This window comes from Arachis ipaensis, chromosome B5, assembly GCF_059453495.1.
Source record: "Arachis ipaensis isolate K30076 ecotype BB chromosome B5, ASM5945349v1, whole genome shotgun sequence".
Classification (NCBI taxonomy): Eukaryota; Viridiplantae; Streptophyta; class Magnoliopsida; order Fabales; family Fabaceae; genus Arachis; species Arachis ipaensis.
The window spans coordinates 139,564,558-139,575,301 of NC_142440.1; the positions used below are offsets into that span (position 1 = coordinate 139,564,558).

Genomic DNA, 10,744 nt, shown 5'->3' on the forward strand with positions numbered 1-10,744 from the left:
GAATCCAAATACTCAACCACCAATACAAGGTCAATATCAGTTTTATAGAATAAGTTAATCAGCACTTAACACAGAGGCTATATAATGTTCAACATTTGATCCCAAAAGAAATTGTATTAGCATTCAAAAATATTCTTCAAGAACAAATGCAATTTCAATCTGTACAACATTGTTTCACTTTTAATTCTTTATTCTAACCCCACTCATCACAATGCAGAGAAGATTTAGAAAATACCAAAGAAATAGGTGTAGAAATAGTTGTACTTGGCATTAGAATCACCAAATCTTTCATGACAGGTGTAGCTGATAACAGACAACAAAACTACAAACCATGTTTTAATAATAAGGATTTGTAACAGTTACGTAAATCCTAAAAACGACCTCCTTCTCCCCCATCTGATGTCACTATCTTCTCGTCCAGTCTTTTCCTCTCTCACCATTACTGCGCCGCCACAGACAGCAACCCCCGTCGCCTATAGCTCATGTCAACGTGCGCACCACGAACGCCTAGCAACACTATCGCGCAATTTGCGTCGTTTCCATAGTCCTGCATCGCGCTAGTCGTGCAGTCCTTCCCCGCGCCGGCAGTTTCTCTCTCTCTCAACGTCGTCATTTGCGACGTATAGGGACACACGAGTGTGTTGTTTTCATACATCCATCACGCTTCGTAAAATTGTAAATGGAGACACTCCCTTTGCACACGTTGCATCCGTCGCGCAGCCCAAGACCGCCATGGCCGCAGCCTTCAACGATGTTGCCTCCCCTATATAGGTATAGGTCCAAGATCAACCTAGGATAGCACAACAATAATTATGCAAGCAATTAATTTAGTATGCTCCCGTTTTTGTACATGCAAACGTAGCTAATCTCAAAAATTGGATGGTTATTTTGTTTGATTCAATTTTTGTTTGATTCAGTTTAAGTATATACAATTACAAATGGTTGTTTGATTTCTTTTTTTTTTTTCTTGTATTGGACCAAATTTAAAATTTATTATACACATTGTCAAAATTTTTTATTGTCTTCCTAACAAAATTCAGCATCACACTTGCCATCATTTTGTTGGTACACCTAATATACATCTGTTTGTAAAATTTTGTCCAATTCTACTATATATTTTTTGAGTAAAGTGGAAGACCAAAAATATTTAATATTATGCTAGGAAAGAATATACTGAAAAATTTATACTTAGACAATATTCATGCTCTAACAATTAATTAGAGTTAATTTTTGTTTATGCTTCTTGATAATTATTTATTTATATTTAAAAATTTATCAAACAATATTGACAAATCAACTTATCATTAAAAAAAATTGAATGAAATAAATAAAAAATTATCACCGAATAAAATATTGCACCCCATAGCTATTAGTTATTATTATTAAAATTAGGGACGCTAAATAATAATTTGTCACTAAGAAACAATGACTCTCTTTAAGTTTGTTAATTTCAATTCATTTTTTTAATGTAAATTCATTGAACAATATGATGTATTTCTAAACATTAATAGATAGTATTTGAAGTTTTGGACATATCATAAAAAATTTGCAGAAGACCAAATCTGAGTCCTGATAAATAAACTACCCAAAGAAATTTTAATATACATTATTTCAAAAATAAAATCAAAACAAGCAGACAAAAAATATAGTAAGAACAATCAATAAAAACACTCACAAAAAGGGTCTCGAGGCCCATCCGTTGAAAAAAATCACTAATTATTCTATCATTGTCATTATCTATATATTTTATTATATAAAAATTAAATTTCTGTACTTAATGATAAAACTGACGTGACATATTTTTAATTTATTTTTTTTAACTCATTAAATACAAATTATTACGATAAACCAAATATATTAACTAATTGATTTGATTAGATATTTAAATATCACATAATTTATTATAATTTATATCAATTTAATTTGGTAGTATTTCTTAATTTATTTTTTTAATGTTCTGTTAGTATTTTTAATTTATTTATTTTAATTTATTAAACCAAATTTATTATGTGTACTAATTAATTAATTTGATTAATTTATTAGTCATTAAAATTGTAAATCTATGAATAAAATAGACAACAAATATATATATATATATATATATATATATATATATATATATATATATATATATATATATATTGAGCCAAATTTAAATCATGTGAATTAAGAACTAAACTAAAATAAAATTATTTTTTACTTATTCAAATTGAATGTAATAAATAGGGGTAAGTATGGTTTTGATCCCTAAAGTTGAGCGCCAGAATCGAAACCGTCATTCATCTAATTTTCGATTTAGAATCGTCCTTAACGTTTTTTTTCGTATTAAAATCGTCCTTTTAACTTTTTTTGGACAAAAATGCCCTTCACTACTATGAGTACCTTTATTTTCATCACCACCACCACTTTTGCCTCCACCACTACCATCGTTACCTCCACTACCAAGAAAGACAACATTTCAACAAATCAAACAATCAGAAATTCAACTCAACAACAAAATCAACACACAACAACAATAAAATCAAAAAACAAATCAAAATCAGAAACTGAAGCAGTCACAGAAATAGAAGCAGAGACAATAACCAAGGTTCTGAAAACCGGACCGGATCGGCCGGTCCGACCGATTTAACCGCAAACCGGTGACTTAAACGGTTTGGTTCGACATAAAAAACTGCTAGAATCAAAATCGTTCTCAAACCGCTGAACCGGCCGAGAACCGGTCGGTCGGACCGAACCGGGACCCGACCGGTTTTGAAAAACGGCGTCGTTTTCCGTTCTATTATAAAATGAAACGCCCAGGTCTCCATAGCCTCAACCCCTCGAGCCATTCTTCAATCTTTCTCCCCAAAACACAACCCTAGATTACATGTCCTCCACCGCCACAGGGCTCAGCGTCGCCGTTCGTTGCTCTCAAGCACCACCGTGTTTTCGTCCGATCGTCCGCGCTTCTCCCTCATTCGGAAATTAGTGCATCTTCCTCGAGCTCGCCGTCATTCGCTGCCTCGCTGGTCTTCGTCTGCTCAAACCCTAACCTCGATCACTCTCCTCTTCAAGCTGTGTCACCTCCGCCGTCGAATCTGGTCCAACCGTCGTCCCTACTGTTTCAGCGTCGTCGCAGCTCGTCTCTGCCGTCGCGTCGCATTTGCTCCACATTCCTCTGCCGTCGTTGCATCGTGCTGCGAAGGGAAAAGAAGGGGTGGAGGTCGCGGGAGGAGGCGCGCGAAGGGTGAAGCCTTTGTTGCTTCCGCCGTGTTTGAGCTCGAAGACAGCCGCCAGTGCTGCTACCTCTGTTGCTGCCTCTGTCGTGCCTTGCCATCATGTTACCACTGATTTCATTTGCGTCTGTTGCTTCAAAATCATGCTAAATTTATGGGTATCCGTCCTTTTTGAATATGTTTATAAATAATAAGATTAGACATTGATTTTTCTAAATTCTAACTATGGTTTTGTTCAAATTTACTGATGGCTTTGTTTGTAGTTGCTGGTTTTGCTGGGTGAAGGTTTAGTGTTTTGGAATGTTTTATAATATGCTAATGTTTGTAATTGATGGCTTTGTTTGTAATTGCTGGGTGAAAGTTTAGTGTTTTGTGATTATTGGTTAATGTTTTGGTTTGGTGTTCTCTCTTTTCCAGATTTCCCTTCTCCTGTGTTTCTGTATGTTGCTGAATCGGTAATCAATAAATTTGCCTTTTTGCTGTAAATCGGGACTTTACTAGGATTTGTTAAATTTGTTGCTTGTTGCTGAATTTGTTGCTTCCCAGTCACAGCATCAGAAGAGAAGCTGGTGAATAAAGTTTTAAACTGTGAAATCATGTGTTGTTGCCTGAATTTTAGGAGAAAGAGCAATGTAATGTATTCTTATTTATGATTCCATAAGACCAAGGTTAAATTAACAATTCAGGTGGAGTTGAGTTTTGTTTATGAGTAATTAAATGCACGAAACAAGAATAGGATTGCTAATTAAATTTGGAATTTCTGATTAGTGACTTGTTAAGGTGCTGTTGTTGTTATGCTGCTGTTTTGTTATGGCACTGTTGTTGTTATGCTGCTGTTTTGTAATGGTTGTTGCTGAATGCTACTCTGTTTTCATTGTGTTGTAGTTGCTGGTTTTGCTTTGATTTGTAGTTGCTGGTTGTGTTGGTTTTGCTAGCTTTGTTTGTAATTGCTGGGTGAAGGTTTAGTGTTTTGTAATTGCTGGCTTTATTTTCTAATTGCTGGTTTTGCTGATGGCTCCTAATTTATGACATTTAATGTAGTTTTTTAAATTTGAAAACTATTTTAATATTTATGTTATACTATAATTATATTTTAGGATGTTTATTTATAATTTATTTATTTATTTTATTTTAAAACGGTTTTTCGGTTGAACCACCGGTTAGACCAGTTGGATCAGTGAACCAGTAATTAGAGCAGTTTGATGACCGGTCCGGTTTTCCGAACCTTGTCAGTAACAGAAGAAGAAGCAGAGGCTCAAGTAGAAGAAGAAGTAGAGAGTCATAGAGGAAGAAGCAGCGCCGGCGGGGTCCCCCTCCAAGCTTAGCCGGCGCCGTCCCCCTCCCCCTCCCCCCTTCCCACTCTTCCTTTCCCCTTTCCCCTCTCCCTCCCCTCCTCCTTCACGTTTCCTTTCGGCTCCCCCTCCCCCCAACCCCCAAAACGCGTTTCCTCTCCCCCCCCCCCACCCCCACCCCCACCCCACTCTTTCTTCTTGCTGCTATAATTTGTGCTCCTTGGAGAATCAGATTAATTGCTTCCAGTAAACAAGTCTCAGTAATTAAAATCTAAATTCACTTTATCTACTATGAGTTAAAATTTCAGATTCAGAAAATTAAAGAAAAATATGAGGTCTAACATTTCAAGCAGAAGCAGAGAGAAAGGTTGAGTGAGAATAACAGAAAGAGAAGCTTTGAGAGCTTGAGAGGGAGACAAGAGGTTGTCTTCCCTGGAAAGGAAGCAAACAATATCAACCATGCACACTTTGCCAACACATCTACAGCACTCTCCTCCTTCTACTTTTCCTTCTTCTTCCTTCTTGCTGCAATGATCGCAGGTCCAGACACTGATGTTGTCTTCGGAATTGTTGAGAGCAGCCAAGGCGTGTGCGATGTTGGAGGAAGCAGAGAGGGACTTCAACGGTGGTTTCCTAAGGCAGAGGTCGTTCCCAAGCCAGAGGTCAGATACCTCGCGTTCCTACAGAAAGCTCACTGTCATGCACGACGGAGCGAACGCGAGAACGCAACGGTGAGGAGCGCCGGCGCCGTCCCCCTCCTCTCCCCCCCACCCCCCTTTCCCCTTCCCCCTTCCCCCCACCCCCCGCGTCCTTTCCCTTTCTCCCCTCCCCCTCATGTCTTTTCTTTCTTTCTTTTTAATTTTATATTTTTTATTTAAAATAACAATTTATAAAAGAAGAAAAGTTTTGTCATTTATAAAAAAAAAATTTATTAAAAAGGACGATTTTAATACGAAAAAAACGTTAAGGATGATTCTAAATCGAAAATTAGATGAGAGACGGTTTCGATTCTGGCTGAAAACCTTTGGGACCAAAACCATTCTTAACTCTAATAAATACAAATTAAATTCATTAGATAATCATAGTCTTCTGATCTACTATATATAGATGGCTACACAAAATTATAAGAATCATGAATTTTATCGCTCTTGCTATTTCAACTCTTCTTTTCTTCTTTTTTTTTTCTTTATGTATAAATATACTCAAAATGAGAAGACACAGATGAGTGTTTCATTGAATGTTTGTTTGACTAATACTGTAGTCTGAAAATATCTCAATTTAAGCATTCTATCACTGTTGAGGGAAGTTGAACCTGTAGTAATTTAAGGTGGCCAGTGTATTTTTTTATAGTATTAGATAGAAAAATATTTGTTAAAATGAATACACCCATTGTAATCAATCTTCTTTTTCAATGGTTAGATTTTTATGTGGGTCTTGTGAATTCTATGAAGACACAAGATAATAAAATAGGTTAACTTTAATATCATTAGAAGCTAAATTTAATTGTTCAACTAAGCACCACTAATTATGTTAATAAAGTAATTTTGTAATAGTAATGTGATTTATATTTTAATTTTTTTATTAAATTTATTTCAAAATGTAGAAATTAAACTTAGTTACGCTAAAATTTTAAAGGTAATATAAAATTTCACAATAAAATTAATATTCATTAAGAAAATAAATTTATTTATGATCGAAGCACAACTAGCAAACAAAACTACTGTTATTAACACATCTATTCTTAATATATAAAAGTAGATGGATAAGTTTACTCACATTACTTTTGCGATATCTTTCTCCTCCTACTAATGTCATGTCAGCCATATCGCTTACTTGGCAAAACTATAGAATCAACCACTCATTTTTTGTCAAATCAACTATTATTTTCAAATCAGCAAAAAAATAAAATATACAAAAAAATATACAATATGAAAATTAGGCTGCAAAATTATCAATGACAATAATTAGAAATTAATAGTGTCTAACCAAATTTGTAACTTACAAGAATTCATATTCCTATATTTATTATATGGTGAATTCTATGGTGCCTATATTTTGATGCCTAATTTTTGCCTAACTTATTTTTTATGGTAACTTTTGAATATTTAGTAATTATTTATTTTTATACTTTTAAAATTAAATATTGATTTTTAACCTTTTTTGGTAAGTTAGGCAAACACTTTTAGGCACCATAGCAATCACCTTATTATATTTTACCTTTATAAACAATAAAATAAATTTATAACCCCAATAATTAATTTATTAATTTTTATAAATAACTCACTAAATATAATAAACATCTATAGTACAAATGTCATAATAATCTATTAATTATAATAAATTTTACGTTACAAATATTTAAATCTCATACTATTTAAACTACTTATATAAAATTCTTATCACTATTTTTTAAAATAACATCAAATTTAGCACAAGAAATTTATTTTCGCACTACACATCTCAAACTTACTCAATGGAGCATTATTCTTTGGACAATATCACCAAACAAACAGACAATTGGTTTATCAAAGTTCGTGTAGTTCGTCTATGGAAAACATTAACACCCACAAATGAAAAAAAGTTTCTTTGCTTAGAAATGATTATATTAGATGAAAAGGTACAAAACAAACATATTTATTGTATTTTTACATTGTATTTTTAATTGAACATTTTCCAATACTATTTTGAATTTGCATCACTTGAGACATTGTCTGACAGAGTGGGTCAAATAAAAATATTAATAGGTAATTTCACTTTATACTATTTTAATTATTTTTATTAAAAATAACTTATTTAAAAAAAACTACACATTTTTGTTCTTTTTATTGTAGATGTCATTCAAAAACTGCAGTTATACAAATGGTTTATTCCTCGAGCCTGTAGATTCAAGAGATATATGTCACATCAACTGAGTTTCACTGATTATGGCAATAATTTGCTTAATGAAACTACATCGCAATAAAAGAAAACAGAATCTTACAGTATCGGAGGCCATCTCAACAGTATCTTCCTCTGCATAGCAAATATAAAGTTCAGACTTCAGAGTCATCAAAAGTAATCCTTCCAGAACAACATTAATCAAAATAATAAATAAATGCAAAGAAATTCACCAAATAAAATCAAATTCAATTTCAACGAGTTCTGTATTGTTTCACTTTTAACACCTCTGTCACAACAACACACAATGAAACTCCAAGCCAGTAAGAGTTTTTTTAAAATGCTAATAATAGACAATGGAATAATGTCTACACAGGATATTAGACAAGAAATAATGAGGTAATTTATCTAAGAATTAAGAGAAAAACATCCTCTGGAAAAGTACTTCCTTATGTACATATTTTCAGCAGGAGCAATTTCCAAGCATTACAACTGAGTAGCAATAATTAAGTAAATGGCCAAAAATTTTGAGACAATTGAACCATATTAACCTTAACTCCATGTTGCTCAGGATGATGAAAAGAGGGGACATGCATTTTAGAAGGTGGGTTTAATTTTAAGATGGAAATGAAAAACCATATAGCTTAAGAATAAATCCTTAACAGGTACTTACATTTCCTTTTACGACAATTCCTGGAGGATCCAATCCAATAAACAATAGTTCATGGTTGCTTATATGATAAAACAGTCATAGGAATTAGTTTGATTTATATACAGTACCTACAAAGATAAGGAAAAATAAGTTGCACGGCAAAATAGCAAAGAACAAACAACATCATAAAATGTTCAATCTTTTTAGTTTTGCTTAGATTGTAGCATGATAAATATATGATCCCATAGAATAACAGTAAAGAACACTCTATTGCTATAAAGAGATCTTAAACACTAAATCTGTAAGCTATAACTAGGAATATCATCTAAAGAATCAATAATGTAGTGGAATGAAAAAGGATGATAGCAACTGCAAAAATCAAAAGTGCAAAATTAATTAATGTTATGGCAATGCCAAAGTCCTCTGACCCAACAGACACAGAATTTACAAAACTATGATACATATTCAGCAACAATGAGATGTAATTTCAATTCGAGTTGATGTATCTTACATTCTTTTATCAATCCAATAAGCCTCTAGCAACCATTTTCCAAAGTAGTTTCTCCGCCATGTCATTCTCATCTTTTTCAAACAAAGCACTTTTAACAGTTTCAAAAGTCACAGCATTTGGTAAGCAACCAGTGCTTTCATTTTTGACAAGAGTGCCAATGCTTCTTCAAACAAGCCCTCTTTGCAGAGCCCATTGATCATAATATTGTATGTCCTCACATTTGGACGATAGCCTTTAACGGAAAGATCTTGAAAAATCTCTTTTGCATCTATAAGTCTTCCACCTTTGCATAGGCCATCTATAAGTATATTGTAAGTGTATATATCTGGATCAATGGCACACTCTTTCATTTGATTGAATAACATAAATGCCTCGTTAGGTTGTTGGTTTTTGAACATCCCATCCAACAACGAATTATAAGTGACTACATCAGCAGGTTGACCTCGATCATGCATCTTTTCAAGAAGCTCCAAGGCGCAATGGATTCTCCTTGACTTTCCCAAGCCATCAATTAGAGTACTGTAAGTTACCCTGTCAGGAACCAAGTTCTTGTGACGCATCTCTTCGAAGAGATTCAAGGCGTCATCGATCATTTTACTTTTGCAGAAGCCATTAATCATGATATTGTAACTTCGAACATTAGGAAACACTCTATTCTTGGCTATTGTGTTGAATATATATTTTGCCTTATTTACCTGATTAACCAAACAATATCCATCAATTAAGTTGCTATAAGTAACCACATCTGGTTTCACACCATGTTTTGTCATCACAGCCAACACATTCTTAGCATCTTTGATCTTTCCTTCCTTGCATAGCCCATCAATCAAAATACTATAGGTACGAACATTTGGAGTACTGTTTCTAAGCACCATATCACTTAACAAATCAATGGCTTCCTTATATTGACCCACAAGACACAATCCAAAAATGAGAGAACTGTATGTGATAACATTAGGAGAAATTCCCTTAGCAAGCATCTCAGAGAATAAATGAAAAGCCTGACTTACAAGTGTATCCTTGCAGAGGCTATCAATAATTGCGCTGTACATGAAGACATCAGGAGCAATGCCATACCGTGGGATCTTTCTCAACATTTGAATAGCAGCTGATGTGTGTCCGGTCTTACAGAGCCCATTGATCAACGTCCCATAAGTGACTTGATTAAAGTGAAATCCATGAGCCAGCACTCTGTCATGAAAGCGCACTGCTTTTTCAACACTACCACAGAGAAAGAGGCCTTTAACGAGTGTATTCAATGTTACCGTATCAGGTTGATAATCCATTCTGAAAATCTTGGCCAATACAGAGAAAGCAAGCGTCATACGACCCATGCCGCAACAACAATTAATTACGATACTCAAAGTAAATAAGTTGGGAGCGATTCCCCTGACTTGCAATTGCTGAAAAAGGGAAACGGCGGTGTGGAAATGCTTCGTCTTGGCAAGAGACCCCAAAATCTTGTTAAATTGGATGATGGGAGGAGGGCGACGCATAGAGAGCATGCGAGTGAAGGAATGAACAGCTTCATCAACTTGGCGAAGGGATGGGGGCTCAGAATGAGAGTGAAGGGATGAAGAGGAAGGGAAGGAAATAAAATTAGGGATTTGGAGAAGAGAATACCTAAAAATGAGAGTGATCCTTGAGGTTGAGGATGACAACATTTTAGAGATTCGCACTTTCGCTGTTGTCTGAGTTTGAGGGAGTTTGCTAACTATGCGGAAATAGTATTTTTTTAACAGAGAGAAAAAAAAAAAAAAGAAAGACGATCTACTTGAAAGGTTTTAGAGAAAAGAATAAATAAGTGCATGACGTTTTGCCCAACAGATATTTTTGTTTTTCGTTATTAAAAAATATTTTTAAGTCTTTGACCTTCATAAAATTTAGACGGATTAGTCTCTTACTCTTTTCATCCAAATGCTTCTGTTGACTCAACGGAAAAGTCTGACGTGATGTGGCTCCCGTAATACTTGTCATGCGTACGCGTCACCTGGCAAACTTCCTTATCACGCGTACGCGTGACACACGCCTACGCGTCGCCATGAATTTAGTAAATCCTCGCTTCTTCGTAAATTCTTCACTTTGCATGTTTTTTTCCATTTCTTTCAAGTCATTATTGTCTTCAAAATTTTAAATCACTCAAATAAACATTATTTTCTCTCATTCGATGCCTTGATATGTTTGTTGGATTAATAGT

At 34.3% G+C, this 10,744-nt stretch overlaps 1 pseudogene across 1 annotated transcript; it reads right to left on the reverse strand.

The window, feature by feature from the left end:
- Window positions 1-26: 26 nt before the first annotated feature.
- On the reverse strand, window positions 27-10,276 carry LOC107644112 (uncharacterized; annotated as a pseudogene). The gene is made up of 4 exons (XR_015883289.1): window positions 8,548-10,276; window positions 8,058-8,164; window positions 6,284-7,519; window positions 27-790 (listed from the first exon to the last, which is right to left on the reverse strand). The product of XR_015883289.1 is annotated as an uncharacterized LOC107644112 (transcript).
- Window positions 10,277-10,744: the final 468 nt, after the last annotated feature.